Below are 23,149 nucleotides of genomic sequence, written 5' to 3'. Positions count from 1 at the left end.
ATTGAGTTAATGAAAGTTCGATTTAGTCTGTAACAGAATTAACTACCACTATATATTTTGGGAAGAAAAAGTTAAGAGCAACACTAAAAATGGAGGACTTGTCTTGTGCACTTGATTACAGCTGGAGAATTAATTGTGGTGATACACTTTTAGAAGTTGTTGCTGTTCTTTTTGGCGATACTCTCGCTTCAAAACTTAAAGTGAAAAAGGAATTGATCTTTGAAGTGCTTCTAATTTGTCAATGGTAGAGTGCAGAAGCGTCTAGAATCTTCGATAAGTACTCTATGATGGGTCTGTCTCATCCTCTTAAGTGCATAGCTATTATAGGGAGGAAACCTCAGAACAAGGAGCAAATATCATGTGTTTTAATGTGTCAACTTGCTAACGCGCTTTTGTAAATGATTTGTGCTTAAATTTGCTCTATATTTGAATTAATGAATTTAGTGTACAAGGTCTCCTAAGAAATCTCGAGTTGTTTAAAAAAAAATTCAAGTTTGAACAAGCTTTTTATTTTCAATGGGTGCACTGGATGGCAGTATAGTCCCGATCTAGTCTAAGATTTGATTTTAAGTAATAGATACATAGTGGACGTAGCAGCAGTGCTGGTGACATGTCGGAATCATCAAATGCAACCGTTTGAGAATCCGACAGCAAGAATGAAGTGCTCGAGAAGAATATTGGTTACACGATTCCTTTAAGAGCAAATTTGGGTGTCAAACTCTTTTTATCTTTTCATTTGCAAGCCAAAAAATAATGAAATTACACCACTAGTCTTTAATTTTGTTAAGCTTCACAATTTGAATTCCAAAGTTCACCTAATACTCAGTTTAGTCCGTATCTTCACCAATATTTAAAATGTAGAAAAAGAAAAAGAGAACCGAATAATCGAGTTTATAAACGAATCGAACAAACCTCCATTCATATCCGTTCGTTTATTAAATGAACATAAAAATTTTATTCATACTTGTTTATTTAACTTAATAAACAAACATAAACGAACAATTCACAAATAGTTAATCGAGCAACAGCTAGTGTAAGACCACTAATATTTGCTCAACTCTGCACATTTTGATAAGCTTAACATAATGATTCAAACTGACATAATCTGTGCATTAGCTCTTGCATATTCCCAAGTTTCCAAATTTCTTACTCAACCAGCGAAAAGTAATCAATGTCCAACGGAACACTCGAAACAATAATAAACTAAAAGAGAAACAAATAAATCAATCAACTATTGAACAATTCTGCTAGGGGCAGCGATGGTATTGACATCATAAGAGTACAGCAATGGAACTTGAGAGATTATATAATTGCTAAATACACCAATTGGCATATTGTTGATTCTCGTATCGTATTCTTTGCCATTAGCATCAGATGCCTAAACTGTCTACAACGAGGAAAACAACAAATCTACACCCACACTTGCTCAATTGACCAAAAATTTAGTGTCAAGGACAAGGACAAAAGGAAAATTGTCCAAAAATTCCAAAGCATAGTAATACGCATTTGCATCTGATGATCATTAAAAAAATGTCAGTGAACAGTGTCAGAAAACTTGGTACGAGCAAACACGCACGGATAAGGCTTATGATAAGATCATCCTTTCGTATGAGAAACAAGATATCAAAGGCCAAAAGCTTTAGATTGCCAGTAAACATGGAGGTAAATATATTTCAAAGGGGCAAAACCCAAATCTTCCTTTAAAATCCAAAACTAGTACCTTTTAACCAGTCATACATACTGCTACCCAATAGCCGAACACATTGGAACAATGGAATCCATTGAGGATAATGTTAACTGTTTAAGCGGGCCATCATCGTTAAACTCTGTTAGATTTATTTATCTAATGTAGACCCCTAAAATATTAATTCACAAAACCAACTTATTGAACTCCACCACACTCCACAACTAAGCAACAATCATAAGATACTTTCCATAACCCTCTAAAAATCATCAATACAAACAGGAAACAGGCTAAATTTGCAGAACTTGCTTGAAGCTAGCCAATGTTGGATGAATTTAACTCACTTGCCATCAAAGCACATGCGAAAAGCATCATTTTAACTCAGGTTTTACCTCATTCTAATACCATAGCATACAAGCATAATCTAATATTAGCTAAAATCGCATGCTGTTCCCCAATAATCTGCCCATCACAGCATAAAATACAGATGTAACAGCATGCCTGCCACTCTTTCTAAAATATAACAGCATCAGCATTCAGCACCATTTGGAGCATGAGAAAAAACCATCACCATTCTCATTGATACCAACAAGGAACAATCGATTGCAACAGAATAGACACACAGCCACAATTTTTGGGAAAATATACAGAAGTAATGTATTGCCTCGAGATAAAAGGTACATGCAGTGCATTGGCAGGTTCTTAAACCAGACAATGGCAGTATTGTATCACTATCAACTTGTTTGAGATAGTTGTCGATATCCTCTGTTACAACTGAAAATTCTATCAGCAAAAGTAACTTCAACCCATTTTTTCCAACTTGAGTATCATCTAGGTCCATTAATCAAAACCTCCAATTCCCTCCTCCCATATCTTCTACCCTCTGCATTAGCTTCCCTACACCTCACCACAAAGTAGAATATCAACCAAGCAACCATGAAATACACCTCCAAAGCTGCCTGAACAACATTAGCGAAAAGCTCCCTGCCTATAAAAGTCAAAACCCGAGTGGCAAAATATCCACCTAAGATAGCTTCATAACACTTGATTTGTATAGCTTCGCTCAACATTGTTGACAGCAAATAACATCCTTCTCTAATAATTTCCCTCCCCGTTCTTCTCGGATCTTCTAGGGAAATCCAAGGAGCTAATGAGAACGCAAATGAAACTAAAGTATCCACCAAGAACCATGTAAACAGAAACCCTGAAATATCCTTCCCGAAACCGCTAGTCCATGGAAACACGACAGAAAAAGGCATCATCTTTAACCTGACAAAAAGCTTGAAAAACGAGTAGTGATCCTGAATTTCTCCGAAATACCATAATCCAAGAAGCTGACTCACGGCGTCTCTTACCGCCCATTTCATTAAAATCAAACCGGTGAGCCTTTTCAAACCCATTTTTGACCCGTCCCAAAAAGCCCCAAAAAAAGAAACAATTCTTGCAATCAAATCATTAACAATTGTAACGAAAAGAACACCCAAAACCAAAGAGTAAATCGTTGTGAACCCTAGAATTACCCATCCATACGAAAACGACAATAAGCTGACGAGAAAAAATAGCGTCACTGTATCTCGACGGCCCAACTCAAATCCTTTATAAACGAATTGAAAATCTTCAATCTTTTCCTCTTCTTGCTCCCCTTGATTCTTTTCATATTCAAACGACGTAGTCTTGAATTTGACTCCGTGACAAACAATTTCCGGGACCACAATCCCATTATCCGCCACGAAATGCGAGAATCCCAATTTAGTGTCGAAGTTGGAAAGAACCACCTGCGTGCCATTGATGTCGCGGTTAGGGAAAGAACCGGAAAGGGAGCGATCCGGATGATCATCGTCGGAAGAAAAGAAATCGTCTTCGAGAGTACCAACACGGGTGAGGTGGAGGAAAGGACGGCGTGTGACGGCGAGCGGGATGAAAACGTGCGTGCGGGTGGGAAGGGTGAAGGTCGAGGCGGGAAAGAAGGGATTTGATAGCGGGATCTTTGTCGATAAAGGAGGTGAGGAGTTGGGAACCGGATTCAACCAAAGAACGGAAAGAGAAAAGGAGGAAAGCAAGGAAAAAGAATGTGAAAAGGCGGCCGGTGAAATGAACGGCGGTTTGTTTGAGAATCTGGGATGCGCACCGGATTTGGTCGAACCGGTTGTGGTGATAGGTCATGGCAGCTTCCGGTGGGGTCAGATATTATGGGAAGTGAAGCATCGTCGTTGAAACAGATGAAATTATGAAAAGGAGTATGGTATGGGTCGTTCTGCGGTGCGGCGCCTAAAAAACGGCTAATATACGGCGTGACCGGTTAAACAAGTGACCGGTTAAAATTTAGACCGGTTATGTTATATTATTTAACCGGAAATATTATAAAGTACAATAACATACTAGGTAGCGCTTATATAATGTAATAGGTAGCGCTTATATTTACCTATTTTATAAGTAAACCAGTATATTTATACCGATAGCATTGCAAATTTACCTATTACATTATATTATATTGAAAGTGTCCATACTTTTTATAAAAAGGATCGATACTTTAACAGTGTTTCATGTTTTCCACCTACAATATTGATTTAATAATTTCATTTGCACAAAAAATTATTTGATTGTTTTGATATTTTATAAAATATTATTTAGAATTTTAAATTTAATAATAATATATACCGTAACGTAAAAAATAAATCATTAGACGCCTATAATTACTAAATTAATATCTTAAAACTCACTCAAAGATAACCTTAAATTAATGTTTTCCACAGTGAAAAAAGTATGGACACTTTTATAAAAAGGATAGACACTTTACAATATAACCATTACCTATTACATTATATAAGGGCTACCTATTACATCATATGTTTACCTATTATATTGAAAGTGTCCATACTTTTTATAAAAAGGATCGATACTTTTTTTAAAGATATGTAATTTATGTTTCAATATTTTTTAAGTATGTTTCATGTTTTCCACCTACAATATTGATTTAATAATTTCATTTGCACAAAAAATTATTTGATTGTTTTTATATTTTATAAAATATTATTTAGAATTTTAAATTTAATAATAATATATACCGTAACGTAAAAAATAAATCATTAGACGCCTATAATTACTAAATTAATATCTTAAAACTCACTCAAAAGATAACCTTAAATTAATGTTTTCCACAGTGAAAAAAGTATGGACACTTTTATAAAAAGGATAGACACTTTACAATATAACCATTACCTATTACATTATATAAGGGCTACCTATTACATCATATGTTTACCTATTATATTGAAAGTGTCCATACTTTTTATAAAAAGGATCGATACTTTTTTTAAAACTTATGTAATTTATGTTTCAATTTTTTTAACAGTGTACTGCGAATTTAAAATGATAATATACTTGTAGTTATTGTACATACCTAAATATGTACTGCGAATTTAATGTTGTACCCACCCTTTAACTACAGAAACATGTTCAAAATGAACCTTCGTTTACATATCCATCAACTCCTGGAGCACTGAACTTGCACAACAAAATTTTTGCCATGGATAATACTGATGTAGACAATGTTAAGCCAACCGAGGAATGCCATGAAGTACATAATGTTGATGAATCTGACAGATTGGTTGGTCAGCTCTTCTGTTCACGTGATCAAGCTTGGCACTTTTACAAGGGATTCGCACGGGAACATGGGTTTAGTGCACGTAAGGGAACAACACGGCTTGACGTGGAAGGGAATGTGAAGACACAAGAATTTTGTTGTTCCAAAGAAGGGTTTCGAGTATCAAAAGTCAATACTGTTGATCGTCAACGTGCTCATACGCCAGTCACAAGAACAGGATGTAAGGCTAGAGTCGTAGTTACAGCAACAAATACAAATGATCAGTGGGTTATAAGTAAGTCTGATCAGAAACATAATCATGCATTGTGCACATCTGCTATGACACCATTTATGCGTTCTAATCGAGCTGTAAGTAAGGCTGATATCGATGAGGCAACAACATTGAAAGAGGTCGGTGTTGGCACGTCACAAGTAATGAACTATTTAACGCAGCAGGCAGGGGGCTATCATAATGTTGGATTTACACATAAAGACCTCTACAATGCACTTCAAAGAGGTAAAGCAAAGGAAATCGTCGATGGGGATGTGAATGCGCTTATTGCCTACTTTGATTATAAGAAACATGATGATCCCGGGTTTTTTATGACATACTCGGTAGACGAATCGGGGGCATTGTATAATCTTATTTGGTCGGATTCTACATCGAGATCGGATTACACATGCTTCGGTGATGTAATTGCGTTCGACACAACGTACAAAGATAATTTGTATGGTCGACCAATTATGCCTATTGTTGGTGTCAATCATCACCATAACACAATTGTGTTTGCCACTGCCATAATCGCTGACGAAACGTCTCAATCTTTCGAGTGGGTGCTACAGAATTTTTTAGAAGCCATGATGAATAAATCACCTATTTCTGTTGTAACCGATGGGGATAGGGCAATGCAGAGGGCTATCAAATCTGTTATCCCTTATGCTAAGCACAGATTATGTTCTTGGCATCTTTCTCGCAATGCACAAGCTAACATTGGTGACCCAAAGTTTACAGCAGCATTCTCAAAATGCATGGCTTCCTGGTGGACAACCAAGGAATTTGATATTCAATGGCGTTCGATTGTTTCAGAATTCAACGTCCAAAAGCATCCATGGGTGATTGAGAAGGGAAATACACGACACTTATGGGCACAAGCATATCTAACCGGTCATTTCTTTGCCAATATTCGCTCAACACAAAGGTGCGAGTCTATGAATGCTTCACTAGCTATTGCACTGAAACACAAGAAGACATATTTAGATGTTGTTCGTGCAATTGAAGATGGAATTAGTAGAATGCGTATGAACGAGTTGAAAGCGGATTACTTAAGTTCCCATACGAAGCCCTTCCAGATCACAAAACTGGTCGACCTTGAAAGCCATGCCGCTGCGATTTTTACCCGCGAATCTTTTCGTGTGTTCCAAGATGAACTTACACGGGAGACATTGTACCGGATTGAGGCAGAGATTAAGTCCTTATCAGATGAATGTCAACATTATATTTTGTCAAAGTACGCAGAAAAAAATAGGAAATTTGAAATTAGTTTTGATTCTCGTACGAAAACTCTAATTTGCTCCTGCAAAAAATTCGAGACCGTTGGACTTCCGTGTCGCCATCAACTTCACATTTTGAAGCAATTGGACTACACATATTTGCCCGGGACTTTGATTCAAAGTAGGTGGACTAATGATGCGAAGGCTTCTGCACCCAGCTATGTTGATTTGAATGTGTCTCCAGAAGTGATGCAAATGGCAAGGTTCGCTGCTCTACGTTCAACGTCAAGCAGGTTATGCTACATTGCATCAAAGACAGACGAGTCTTTCAAAACCGCAAGAGATGAGATGAAAAAACTAATAGAAGAATTAGAAAACTCGTTTGGTTTGAATCATTCAGTCAACCAGAGCATTGTAGTAAACAATGTTCGTGACCCTCAACGAAAACAACGCAAGCGAAAAGAAGTGCCGAAGAACAAGGTCGAGAAGCAAATTAGGCGATGTGGGTACTGCAACGGTGAGGGGCATAACAAACTAACATGTCCTCAAGTCAAGCTTAGTTTGAGTACAAGCACACAGCCTACATCAACTGATTTTTTCGAAGACGGAATGGAATGACAACGATCTCCATATAATATATCGTAAGTATCAACATCACTCCTATTGTATGTACATATAAATATTTTGAATGAAGGAAGAAAAACCGCGTTACTTCAAATTACCGACACTTTTTTAAATGGTATGGACATAAAGTACCGACACAATATTATAAAGTGTCGATATAGGTTGTAGACCTATTCGCTCATAAAACCGGTATATTTATACCGGTTATATTACAAAATTATCTATTACATTATAATTATGGGTTCCGATGTGTAAAATGTCGACACTTTTTTAAATCGTATCGACACATTTTTCTTCCAATATGGACATAAAGTACCGACACAATATTAAAAAGTGTCGATATAGGTTGTAGACCTATTCGCGCATAAAACCGGTATATTTATACCGGTTATATTACAAAATTATCTATTACATTATAATTATGGGTTCCGATGTGTAAAATGTCGACACTTTTTTAAATCGTATCGACACATTTTTCTTCCAATATGGATATAAAGTACCGACACAATATTAAAAAGTGTCGATATAGGTTGTAGACCTATTCGCGCATAAAACCGGTATATTTATACCGGTTATATTACAAAATTATCTATTACATTATAATTATGGGTTCCGATGTGTAAAATGTCGACACTTTTTTAAATCGTATCGACACATTTTTCTTCCAATATGGATATAAAGTACCGACACAATATTAAAAAGTGTCGATATAGGTTGTAGACCTATTCGCGCATAAAACCGGTATATTTATACCGGTTATATTACAAAATTATCTATTACATTATAATTATGGGTTCCGATGTGTAAAATGTCGACACTTTTTTAAATCGTATCGACACATTTTTCTTCCAATATGGATATAAAGTACCGACACAATATTAAAAAGTGTCGATATAGGTTGTAGACCTATTCGCGCATAAGACCGGTATATTTATACCGGTTATATTACAAAATTATCTATTACATTATAATTATGGGTTCCGATGTGTAAAATGTCGACACTTTTGTAAAAAGTGTCCATACTTTTTATAAAAAGGATCGATACTTTTTTTAAAGATATGTAATTTATGTTTCAATATTTTTAAGTATGTTTCATGTTTTCCACCTACAATATTAATTTAATAATTTCATTTGCACAAAAAATTAGTTGATTGTGTTGATATTTTATAAAATAATATTAAGAATTTTTAATTTAACAATAATATATACCGTAACGTAAAAAATTAATCATTAGACGCCTATAATTACTAAATTAATATCTTAAAACTCACTCAAAAGATAACCTTAAATTAATGTTTTCCACAGTGAAAAAAGTATAGACACTTTTATAAAAAGGATAGATACTTTACAATATATTAAAAAAGTATAGACACTCAAATGTATATGTACACATAGAAGCAAATATGGAATAATTAATGAAAATATACATACAATATAATCACACCAAAATTTAAATACACAAGAATGTTCAAATAATGTACCGACAAACAAAATTAATCCGATGAAAAAGGGTTGTTTCTAACGAAGTCCGGAACATTAGAGGCCTTCAACAAATTTTCCAAATACTCTCGTATGTTTCCGCCTTTTTCTGAGGACATACATAAATAATTTCAATTATCAAACTAATGAGGTGCAATTTTACTAACAATAAATTAAATTCGCATAAGCATGAATAAATTTGTGTCATACCTAGAGCTTTGTCGTTCGAATGGGAAGCAGCGTCAAAGGTACGTGGACATATGTAATTGTATTTCTATATAAACACATAAGTTGTTAAAATAATCAATGTCTGAACACCTGTTCAACTGATCAGAAACATATTGCATAAATGCAACCTACCGGATTATAAATCATTTTTTCCGCTGAATCATCGACCAAAAGTGTATTTAGCTCGTTAAAATCTGGACACGCGTTCCAAACATCATTGAGATCTTTACAATAGGTAACAGAATCGTATGTTTTGCATTTTTTTTGATCCTGTTCACAAACAGTCGAACATAAATATGTAGGAATCATAGACAAGGAAAAGTCAGCAAACTGTAATGACATTCATCTTACCCACACGAATAGAAAATGCTCGGAAAATACAGGTAGTTTCTCAAGTACACGGTCGACGTTATGCCTGAGATTGTAATCAAGTTTGAATGTTAACATTCAAATGTATATTAACGATTTTGACTACAGTAATTCAATTGCCTCAAACATGTTCTAACCTCATCTTTGAAGACCAAAGGGCAACAACAAAATTGTCGACACAAAATTGCATAAATTCAAATAATCCTCTTCTGAGGACAACATCTACAACATGAAGAAAATGAGATTAAAGTTCTACGCTTATATGTTAAAATAATGGATACAAAAGAATAGAATTAAAACCTGCCGACAGTCTTGGGATGTAGGCAAGGACACCATTGAGATCAAAAATTAAAAGTTTTCTTGAAGGCGGCGTTGCAGACACGATATACTTGTTTGGATCATCATCTTCATCATCATCATCATCATCGTCATCATCTTCATCGCCAGCTTCATCGTCATCATCATCATCATTGTCATCTTCATTGTCAGCTTCATCTTCTGCGACCGATTGGTTGTCCACATCTGTTAAAAGAAAATAAAATAAAGTTCAGAACGTGTAAATGTTAAGAAACATAGATAATGAATTACCTAACTCGTTTGATGTCGTTGACGTAATTCGTTACGCAACATGGAGACTTCACGTTGCAATGATGAAATATCGGATCGCATTCCACTCACAAGGGAATCAATATGCTCCCGAAAATTGACCATGTATTCCATCACGGTCTTAATTGTGACATCCCCTGCAACTGTTGCTTCTTCCATCATTGCGTCTCCACTTGGTTGCTCTTCTTCATGGCCAACGGGGTCCATTTCCTCCCTCTCTTGATCTAATCCGACCTCCTTGACACGCTTCCAACCGAGTTTTTCAACAAAATCATATCCCGCTTTTTTAATAAATACCATGTCAATCTTGCGGGTTAATCGAACAGGGGCGTCATGCGAAAAATCAACTTCCTTCTTCTTCAACAGATGGGTGATGACACATCCATATGGTAGTGTAGTTGAAATTGTTGCTCCCTTTGTGACCATATATACAATTGTATTAAATATGAGTTTTGCAATGTTTGGAGCCGTTTGGATTTATACTTTGCTATCCACCAATAATCGCTGTCTCGAAGCGTTGAATGTTTTCCCCCACTAGGCCGGATATACCATGTGAGCATTTTGTGAAACACTCTCGACTCTACATCGAGGTGAATTGGGCTATTTCTAGTAACCCGTTTAATTGTAGACCAATCTACACCATTTTCATCTGAATCCCCTGTATTCGCTACACCTAAACCCTCCGCAATAGTTTCTGGAGATATATATATCCTTCCCCATGACATGTGTATTAATTCCTATTATATTAGTCTTATTAGGCTCGTGCTGTAAGGAAGCATTGTTGTAGAAGACTCTAACTAGGTTGGGATAATATCTTGGTTCTACACCAAGGAATTCAAGCCAACCCCAAGATGTAAATGTGGATTTAAAACTAAATGCATATTTATCATCAAACAAGAAACCCAGGTCAATGACACGTTCGGGACGAATCTTCCTTACTTTAAAACTCGTCTGCCATCTTTGTTTCTCCATGTCGGATCTAAAGTTCAGAGTTTCGAAGGACCTGATTTCCTCAGAAGAATCGTTTGTTACAGAAGGAGGTGGTTGAGAAGAACTGGGTTGAGAAGAGCTTTGAGAAAGACCTCGCTTCTGACGCTGACGTTTTGGAGCCATTTTGGTTGGATGCTACCCCTATTACAATGGAACACAAACACATTCAGGATAAAAACTACAATATAGAAATCAATCAAACCCATAAAATATCGATAAATTTACCTGAATATCTGATCGTCACTTATGATAACGGTAGAAGGAAGAAAGAGGAGAGGAAGATCTGCCTGCTTGCATTTATGTTTAGGGTTTCTCGATTAAGAGTACTATATAAACGGTGGAAAACACTTGATATTTAAATTAGTATCGACACAAACTATATTAGTGTCGACACATTATTTAGACTTATTCTCTCATAAAACCGGTATAATTGTACCGGTTAGATTAAAAAATTACATATTACATTATACTTTTGGGTTCGATGATTTTGGGATCGACACTTTTATATATGGATCGACACTTTATTGATGCACCTTGTTTTTAATTCATTCTGTAAAAAAAATATCGACACAAACTATATTAGTGTCGACACATTATTTAGACTTATTCTCTCATAAAACCGGTATAATTGTACCGGTTAGATTAAAAAATTACATATTACATTATACTTTTGGGTTCGATGATTTTGGGATCGACACTTTTTTATATATGGATCGACACTTTATGGGTGCACCTTGTTTTTAATTCATTCTGGGAAAAAAATATCGACACAGACTATATTAGTGTCGACACATTATTTAGACTTATTCTCTCATAAAACCGGTATAATTGTACCGGTTAGATTAAAAAATTACATATTACATTATACTTTTGGGTTCGATGATTTTGGGATCGACACTTTTTATATATGGATCGACACTTTATTGATGCACCTTGTTTTTAATTCATTCTGTAAAAAAAATATCGACACAAACTATATTAGTGTCGACACATTATTTAGACTTATTCTCTCATAAAACCGGTATAATTGTACCGGTTAGATTAAAAAATTACATATTACATTATACTTTTGGGTTCGATGATTTTGGGATCGACACTTTTTATATATGGATCGACACTTTATTGATGCACCTTGTTTTTAATTCATTCTGTAAAAAAAATATCGACACACACTATATTAGTGTCGACACATTATTTAGACTTATTCTCTCATAAAACCGGTATAATTGTACCGGTTAGATTAAAAAATTACATATTACATTATACTTTTGGGTTCGATGATTTTGGGATCGACACTTTTTTATATATGGATCGACACTTTATGGGTGCACCTTGTTTTTAATTCATTCTGTAAAAAAAATATCGACACAAACTATATTAGTGTCGACACATTATTTAGACTTATTCTCTCATAAAACCGGTATAATTGTACCGGTTAGATTAAAAAATTACATATTACATTATTCTTTTGGGTTCGATGATTTTGGGATCGACACTTTTTTATATATGGATCGACACTTGATGGGTGCACCTTGTTTTTAATTCATTCTGGGAAAAAAATATCGACACAAACTATATTAGTGTCGACACATTATTTAGACTTATTCTCTCATAAAACCGGTATAATTGTACCGGTTAGATTGAAAAATTACATATTACATTATACTTTTGGGTTCGATGATTTTGGGATCGACACTTTTTATATATGGATCGACACTTTATTGATGCACCTTGTTTTTAATTCATTCTGGAAAAAAAATATCGACACAAACTATATTAGTATCGACATGACCCTTAATGTGTATAAGAAACATGTACAACAACATACTGCTAACTTTTCTCATCTCATTCATAATTATATTCACATAAAAAAATATAAATCGTATACAAAATTATAAATCTTATACAAAATTAACTCGACATTTACATCATTGCATCCTTTTGTTATTCTTATGTAATATTGCAGCTTTTGTTATCTCCTGTCTTCGTTCATTTTGATTGTGGCTTACGAGATCATTTAATACTCGCGATCGATCCCAGTCTCCAACAACCTATATTCAAATTGTCAGAACGTTAAGTATTGTCAACTACAGCATTCAATCTACGACTTTTAACAATTTTACCACAAACAATTTTTTCTATCCACTTACAAAATCACCAGTTGCCCCTGTAGAACCGATCGATTCCATCCACATCATCACATACATGCCGCAATCATATCTGTTACAAAATTTGAAAACCACACATGTCAATTATGATGAATACTGCATAAATTAAGCTTTCTATTTGTGATAACATCTCATACCCATTCAATTGCTTATTCTTCTTATGCTCCACAAATTTGAAGTTTTTCAAGGGATACTTTCCTAGAGATCCACATGACTCAACCCAAATGCGTTTCTTATTATAAGAATCTAATATTTTAATCTGCATTAAAATAGAAGAAGTTATGCACCAAAAAAATTATGCATTATAATTTACATAATGTCCTTTCATACATACATACATACCAATCTCTTAGCATCCTTCACTCTCTGTTTAGCTGCTTCAGTTGTAAACATACTATCATATATTGTTACAACATGATCTACCATATCCAACACCAACAGATACCAGTGTGAATTATGGTAGTTTATTGTGATCATTATCTGCAACAAATTTCACACCCAATTTGACAAAATTCAACATTCTATATCCGAAACATCATTTGCAATTGGTATGGTGTCTTACCTTCTCACAGTCGGTGAATTTCACATAGTTATCCAATATGACACCCCAGAAGGTAGAAATATTCTCAACACTTTCTTTATTGTTGGCTTCCAACGCCTGTTGCTGTAATTACGCAACAAACATTATTAATTTACCGTCTATAACACTACTTTTCAATATTTATTAATTTAACTCACCACTAAGAGGTATGGAAGGTAGCCAATCCTCCGGTGTGACTTTTGAGAATCGTAGCATATGGTCCAGGCGAGCAAATCGATAACCTAACAAAATTACAATATTAAGACATTGATTATATTCTTAATATTATTTAATTACATTTATTACCATTTCTTGCTTCTTCCCTCTATTCAACTTCAACTTCACCATCACTCTAACCACCTCTTCCTTCCCCCATGCACGGATGCGTGCCACTCCGGTTCTTTCATAAGCCGGCACTGCCTCACAGCCCGACCAAAAATCGAACAGTGCAACCTGCATTTATAATAAAATTAGAATTTTTATATAAAAACACAAAAAAGTGATTCAACTCATTTACCTCTAAGATTGCTATGCACCCTTTGAGGTATCTCTGGCTGCCCTTTTTAAAGGTGATAATTGATTCAATCAATCTCGAATGGATATATTCAGCCCAATTGAATTCACCCTTCAAGCCTTCATCGCAAATGAGCTTCATATATTCCTTGTTCGTTGACGTATCACCCGTTGGACAAAGAAATATACCGACAAGGTACAATAGAACTCGGGCCTTCAGCTCATCCCCCAAGTAAGATCCACTTTTGATATCCTCTTCAACTTCAGTATATGTCACCTTATGATTCAAACCATATTTGGAGGCAAGTGCTTTCCAGTTCTTACTCCTACAGACTTCTATAACACTTTTGCCTTTGTTTTGTACCCCCAATACGGCTGCAGCAGTCGATACCCCCAGAGGGAATGAATAATCACCATACTTAGCCATACATTGACTGACGTCAAATTGTGCCATCAAGGATCGACACAATTCCCTCCGAATAGGTCGATCCCTTACTCCGATCAACGATCCAAAACCTATTTCTCCCAGCACATTCAACTGACCCTTCTCCTTAAGGTGTTTAATTAATAAATTCACCCTTTTAATGCTGCACCTTGTCGAAACTTCCTACATTTTTTAACAATATATAATGTTATAGTTCTTATATATTTTGTATCAACGTATTTACAAGTTTAATGAATACCTTATTTTCATGTGCTTTCCTCCGTTCTTTGTATTCTTTACTATCATTCCTTGACTGTGTGATGTAAGGTTCCTTTTCAGCATCACTCATTGAATTCCATTTGGACCTCACATCTTTTTTCACCTAATATTAAACATAAACGTTTCTTAATCAATACATTAACACTAAATACTAATACTACTCAATGTCAATTTCATTTTACATACCGAACCGCTATGTGTGCCATCTCCCTTCATCCTTTTGCATTCGGCCATACTGTTAACATTTAAAATTTGTAATCAATTTAAAGTTTATCGATACTTTAATCCAATTACCATTTCAACAATAATAACAAAAGACATTGATACTTACTAGAAGTACATATATCCACCCTTTGGTTGCTTTCGAGTCTCGGCCTCAATTTCAAAGTCATCTGCTCCACCAACAATTTTCCAACCCATTGACTCCATTTTTCCTTCATATATCAGTTTACGCAAATCAAATTATTTTGTTACATACACTTTTCAATATACAAATATAGATAACTACTCTTGTGGTAAAACGGTTTTCTTCAAAAGAATTTGAATGGCCACACCAAAATGTGTCGGCACATTTATACAACCTATAATATCATTTTCTACCTATAATATTTAATAAAAGTATCGACATTTATATTTTTCCTTGAATATCTATTTCTACCTGCAATCGGTCCCAAATGCTTCCTTACTCCAAAACCCCAAACAACACATAAAAAACCCTATCGCGATTACTGTAATAATAAAAAATTAGGGTTTCGACAACATACTTTTCGATTCGACTGCAGCAACAAACAAACAAACTTCGCTTTAGAAACGCCTTCTGAAATGCAGCAACAATTACTCTTCGATTTCAAAAACTCGTCCGTTCTATCTTTTTTCAGAGGATATTTAGCTATGGCCTTTATATTTTCATCGGATATGTTATTTATATTTAATCGATACAAATACAAAAGTGTCGATACTTTTATGTCAGGTGTCGATACTTTCGAAAGGATAATTACCTATTTCTTTGAAAGTGTCGATAATTTATTACACGTACTTACGAAAGTGTCGACACTTTCAATATATCCGGTATCATTTTACCGGTTTTATCATTTTATTACCGGTTTATCATATTTTTACCTGTTATATCGTTGTGGATCGATATATTTTTTTAAAGTATCGACACATTATAGGCGCTATAACTGCTTCTCTTTTAAATTCACAAAGTGTCGATCCTTATAACGTATCGACACTTTTAAATTTACCGGTTTTATCATTTTGTTACCGGTTTTATCATATTTTTACCTGGTATATCTTTTTGGATCGATATATTTTTTAAAAGTATCGACACTTTTTAGGATTTAAAACTGCTTTTAAAGTTATGTAATTTATGTTTCAATTTATTTAATAGTGTTCATGTTTTCCACCTACAATATTAATTTAATAATTTAATTTACACAAAATTTTATTTGATTGTTTTGATATTTTATAAAATATTATTTAGAATTTAAATTTAACAATATTAACCAAATATAATAATAAATATGTTTTCAACAGTGAAATAAGTATGGACACTTTTATAAAAATGATATATACTTTTTTGAAAGTTATGTAATTTATGTTTCAATTTTTTTAATAGTGTTTCATGTTTTCCACCTACAATATTAATTTAATAATTTCATTTACACAAAAAATTATTTGATTGTTTTGATATTTTATAAAATATTATTTAGATTTTAAATTTAACAATATTAACTAAAGATAATAATAAATATATTTTCACAGTGAAATAAGTATGGATACTTTTATAAAAAGGATAGATAATTTACAATATAACAGGTAAAAATATGACAAAACCAGATTCATTATGACAAAACCGGTAAAATTTACTTGATATGTTAAACGTATGGACACTTTTATAAAAAGGATAGATACTTACCGATAACCAAAGTTTACCGGTTACCAAATTTTTTAATAGTTTTTCATATTTTCTACCTAAAACATTATTAGTTGTCAACATAATAGGTACCGCTAAACCGAATTTATTAAATACATTTTAATGTATCCGGTAATGCTGTATATTAGCCGTATATTAACCCGCCTTTCCTGAGACATTCCCGTATGGTATAGGCCCAAATTTAGGCCTACTTTGTTTTTTGCCTTAAATAATCTAAATAAGTATATCAATTATATTTTTTATTTAAGTATTTAAAGTATTTTTTAGTCAAAGTACTTAAAATTATTATTTTAACCAAGATAAGTATTTAAAATATTTTTTTATTAAAATATATATTTAAAATATTCTTTAATTAATGTCACGTATCAACTTTTTATAATTAAATGAATACTTAGGTAGAAATTTTTCTTGTTCATACGGCTGATAGACAACAAATCCGGACTTAAAACAGTTGGTGTGCATTCACTTCCACTGTTGGAACACATGAACGAATGCTTACGGTAGAAACTTCTGTTGTGTATCCTTGAAGAACTCGCAAATAAAAGGAGCAGAAAGATTCATTGAGAACACGGCCTGCAGAGAAAATAAATGTTGCAATCCACTAGGGGTGTAGATGAAACTCGTGTGTTCCCAAGCTACTCATCCTCAATTAAGAAAAAAAAAACTTGAAGTTGATTTGGTCATTTTCGAGCTGAACTCAAACAAATTGAGCTCAAAGCCTTAAACATAAGGACATGACATGATGATCCCTCAACAAGTATCTTAATATTCGATTCAAGCAGCTTGTGAGCTTCTCACAGTCCAAGCTCAGCTCAACTTGATTACAGCCCTACTAGGAACAGAAGTAGAAAGATGGATTTCAGTTGTATGAGGCATAATATACCTTGTTATTCGCAGCAGCATGTTGAGCCTGGAATTTGAAGCATCCACTGCAATGAGACATAAAGAAACTCAGCTTATGGTAGCAATAAGCGTTAAGATTTCATTATCCCAAAGTACTAACCAAAAGAACGAGTACCTGGATATACCTGTGAAACTTTGATTGAATTTTGAGTAGCACCTGCACCCGAGAATCATTATTATCCACCATTGGAAACTGGAATTCCAACTTCTATCTTTTTCCCCTAAAAAAAACGATATCAAGACAATCCAAGAAATACCTCCAGCAATATACTTCACATTGGGTTTGGAAGCCATTTCTTCATACCTGTGATATAAAGCCATTAAGGACGGTGCAGACTGTGCTTGTAACTGGTGTAATTAACGACAATAATTTATCTGTATTCATTGAGTTCTTCACTGTTAATAAAAATTGCTATTACTTCGAAAAGAAATGATGTAGGTGAATATTGTATCGAGTTGTTAGAGCGTATCAACATTCTTTAATCTTATGTATGCAGAGTGGCGCAGGTGGACCCATAACCCACAGGTCCCATGATCAAAACCTTGCTCTGGTATTCCACAGTTGGCTTCTGTCAATATATTTTTGGAATTTTCTTTAGATAAAAAATCAATTGATGTGAACCATTGAAAAAAAGCCCACAAGGCGCGAATATCTGCTATTCTTGAACCATTAGGAGAAGGGAATGGTGACATATTGCCAGAATATGAAGGCCTAGGAAAGTTCTCAGAGTTCATCAACCAAAACTCTAAATAAATAGGAAGATTGGTGATCGACTTTGCTCACTCACATTTCTTCAAACCTCTTGTACACTATAATCATTTCTCCCTTTAAAACACAATTCTCAGCATGATTTGCTTACCACAATTAGTACGAGCAGATGAATCGCAAAGTTTTTGGAGTTTGAAGCAAAATGTTTCTGCCACCCCAATAGTTGCATCACAATGTATGCTTCAACACAATATTGAAACGAGTTGGGAAATGAGAAATAATATTGTCGGAAAAATATTTAAGCTTTTTACAGGTGGTAAACGATCCAATTTAATTTTAAAAGATCATGTTTGGAAAAAATAAATAAATTTATTTGGATTCATCATCGACCAGGTAAATCGAATACCTAAAAATATATTTTAAGAAAAATCATTTTTAAAAGATAAAAACGAACTACACTTAACCATAAAATCATTTTGAACCAGAAAATCATTTTTGAAAAGGGTTTAGAAATCTATACCTACGCGATTATACTACTTCTAAAAATTAAAATTTACAAATTTAAATATACATTTAAATTATGACCCTTTTTGTTTGAGGAATTAACATAGATTGTCATTTTATCAGTTAAAACACTATCTTGTCGATTTGCCAAATTGAAGCTACATGGTCTCAAAATTGATTAAATCACAAAAATAATAACAAATTAAGTGAATGTGATGAATGCAACGCGAATGCATATTAATATATAACAATAACACATTTAATATTTTTATCAAAAGATAAAATAATTTGAAAATTTAAAGGTATGTTCTTTTTACTAACAATTCTCGAGAACGTGTTATTTTTTTGTGTTAGTTAAGGGACGTTTTTATATATTCTCCTTGTAAAAATCCTTGCTTTAATTTTAAAAAAATAATATTTATATTTGATATAATTGAGACTTGCATGAATAATATAATAATAATAATAACATAATATTATTTTATGCGAACAATCTTCGAAAATATACTCTATTTTAATTAAGCCACGTTTTCATAGATTCTCCTCACAAAATGATATTATCTTGATTTTTAAAATAATATTAAAAATAACATATAATTTATTAAAAATCCTAAAGAAAATAACCAAATAAAAAAAGTTACATTTATCTTTTTATTTAATAACATATCGATATATATATATATATATATATAAATAAATAAATAAATACATATTTAAAATTAAAGCATTTAACGCTTGAAATAAAGTAATTTGAACATTTAATACTTATAAAACCGAGAACTTTGTAACCTAATATATATAAGTATAATATAATCAATCCATCTTGTATATATCTACATATATACATGGCACATAAAAATGTTTTTACTAAATTAAGACAGGAGTGATTAAACCTTCAAAATATTGCATCCCATAAGATTTGAACTTAGATTTGATAGATGAAATGCTTAATACTTAATTACCAAACCAAATCACTTAGATATTAATGTTAAGCTAATAATATTATTTACTATTTAGAGTATATTGTAGCCATTAGAGCTACCCACTGGACCAATACAAATACCTTTTTTTTTAGTTTTGAGTTAAATTTAAGTTATTAAAATTACTTGAGCATATTTTAAATTTTAATTAATTTTAAATAAAAGATAAAAAATTTATTTTTATTAAATTTAAATTACATATTCTTTAATTAAAAATATATTTTTATAATTCAATCTTTTATTTTTTTTAGTTTAGTCTTACGACTAAAATTATTTATTAATTTTTCTTAATATTAATTTTGTTTTGTTATTTAGTCTTATGTCCAAAAGGCTTAATACTATGAAAAATTAATAAATAATTTTAGTCACAAGACTAAATTAAATAAAAAAAGATTAAAATAATTAAATTATAAAAAAACTAAAAGATTAAATTATAAAAAAACATTTTTAATTAGATAGTATTAATTTAAATTTAATCATAAATAATTTTAGTCATAAGATTGAATTATAAAAAAGATATTTGTAATTAGAGAGTAAGCAATTTAAATTTAATAAAAATTGAAATTGAAATAAAAGATTAAATCATTTTATTTTTATTTAAAGTTTATAAATTTAAAATTAATTAAAATATGAATTTAAATTGATTCAAATAATTTTAATAACTTAAATTTAACTCAAATTAAAAAAAAAGTGCTTGTGTCGGTGCAGTGGGGGTGGTTTTGATGTCTACAATATAGTCTAAATAATGTTATTAGCCAAACAATAACATCTAAGTGACTTGACTTGGCGCTTAAGTATTAAGCCTTTCATCATTCACCTAAGATCAAATTTGATGGGGTGCACTGTTTTATAGGTTTAATCTCTCTCCTTTTTTAATTTGATAAATAAAAAATCCCATGTGTCATATCATAATATTTGATTGGTTGTTACAATTTAATAAAAGATAATTATTAATTAATTTTAATTTTTTTGTTGACATGGTAGTCCACGTGGACTATCATGTCATCATCTACTATGATCTGGACATGCCACATCAGCATCTCTCTCCGCATGTTCAGCTTCAAGCGTTGATCGTCAGTTGACTAACAATTTTCATCTAATGAGGGCGTTACATTATACCTAAATAAAATAAATATTATGAAAAATTAGATATGCTTAACATGATCGCATAGGTTAATATGCTCGTTTAAGATCTTATTGTAGCAATGTAACGCATGATTTGTGTTGGTATGATGTTTATGCATAAGTAGATGTTCAAGTATATAATTAGACTTGGTAGGTTAAGTTCTTAGTTTACATGATTTTTTATATGGACAAGTCATTAATGATAAATAAGTAAGACATATTTGTTGAAAATGTTAAATGACCGAAAATGTTAAATTTGAGTACGTGAGTTACTAAAAGGTTACTTAAAACACATAATTAGATTTTTAATTAATGAAACACATTCAACTGTAAATTTTATATTGTGATGTATGATTATATGTTATTTTGATATGTATGACATATTATATATGTTTTCATATATGTTTATTAACATTAGAATCAATAAATTACATTTGAAACAATTAAATATGTTCAAATTATTTTATGTATTTTTCTAGAAAAATGATTGATTCGTTGTGAAAAAATCAATCCCGAAAAAAGAATTGATCAAAAATGGTTGTCCCTTTTTCCCATATGTATGGGGTAAGGGGGAGGTAAGATAGTAGACTACCCCCAACACCAGGTTGAGAGCAACTTCCGTAAGAGACCTCCGAATTATGAAATGCATGAAAATACATATCAAAACTCGTATTTAAAATATTTTGGCTTGAAATTTACTTTTACATAATTAAATAACATGGAATATGAGTTATTGGTTGTTTAAGTGTACATCTTTAATTGAATCTGAATTTACTTAATTTTAATTACATTGACACATATTAATTGAATATGAAAAAAATAATAATAAGCATATTTAATAGGTTATTTGTATTTTAAGAAACATCCATAATTGTTGTGATTAATATGTTTTGTATGCTAATAAAGTAGGTTGATTAAATGATTATAAAAAATAAATTACTAAAGATTTTATTAAGTAAAAATATGTATTCTGAATATGATGTTTGATATACGAATCAGACTTTACCAATCTTATATTGAATGCCACATAACAAGTGAGCTGACATATGAGCATTAGTTCAATGGTTTTTTCCCAATAGGACAAATAGTTTTACTAATTAGCCCAATAGGACATATTAAAGTTTATTTTGAGATCTACGATATTTTTTTCAGTGTTGAAAGAACTCATTACCTCGATGTGACGAGTTTCATTGAAAATTATATTTTATTCAATCGATTAATATTTTAATTATTTTTCGAGGAACTCGTCATGCCGAGTTGATAAGTCTATGTAGACATTCATTTTCGTCCGGGGCTTATTTAGTATATGTGTTAATATTATATTTTTGTATTTTAGTTTAAATAGATGTTAGTATTTCAATTAGGATTTAGGATATTATTTTAAATATTATTTTATTTTTTTTCTTTGTTTTAGGTATTTTAATTTAAATAGTTTTAAGTGTTTTAATTAGGATAAAAGATATTATTTTAAGAATTATCTTTAGCTTGTTTTTAGGAATTTGAAGGCTATAAATACACTCTCACAGTAAGCCTAGAACACAACACTCAATACACAGATATGAGAATAAAATCTTATTTTTCTCTCTATTTTTGCATATTCCTTTATTTTCCTTTAAATTTCGTTTTCAAATATGCTAAGTATGATATTGGTCATGCTTAGCTAATTTTCTTTTAAGCCGGGGGCTAAAACGAAGACTCAATTCAAAACGTGACAATTGTAAGAAGGATTCGCTTATTGAATCATATTCGACTTTCCAAGAACACACTTAGCAAAATTGTTTGCTAAGAGGAAATTGAGATCGGAACCAGTTATTATTAAAACAACATAGTCTGAGTCGGCAGCGAAGAATTGTCCTTGTAAGTCGATGTGAATTTTAAAGTAAATATATGTTTCAATGATCAGAGGAATTTGAGGCAAAACTGAAGTCTGAGGTTGCTTTCACTATAAGTTCCTCTTTATCTCAATCTCTTTAT

The sequence above is a fragment of the Hibiscus syriacus genome, unplaced genomic scaffold (genome assembly GCF_006381635.1).
Source record: "Hibiscus syriacus cultivar Baekdansim isolate YM2019G1 unplaced genomic scaffold, ASM638163v2 tig00110303_pilon, whole genome shotgun sequence".
Taxonomy (NCBI): domain Eukaryota; kingdom Viridiplantae; phylum Streptophyta; class Magnoliopsida; order Malvales; family Malvaceae; genus Hibiscus; species Hibiscus syriacus.
This window is presented reverse-complemented; position numbering follows the sequence as displayed.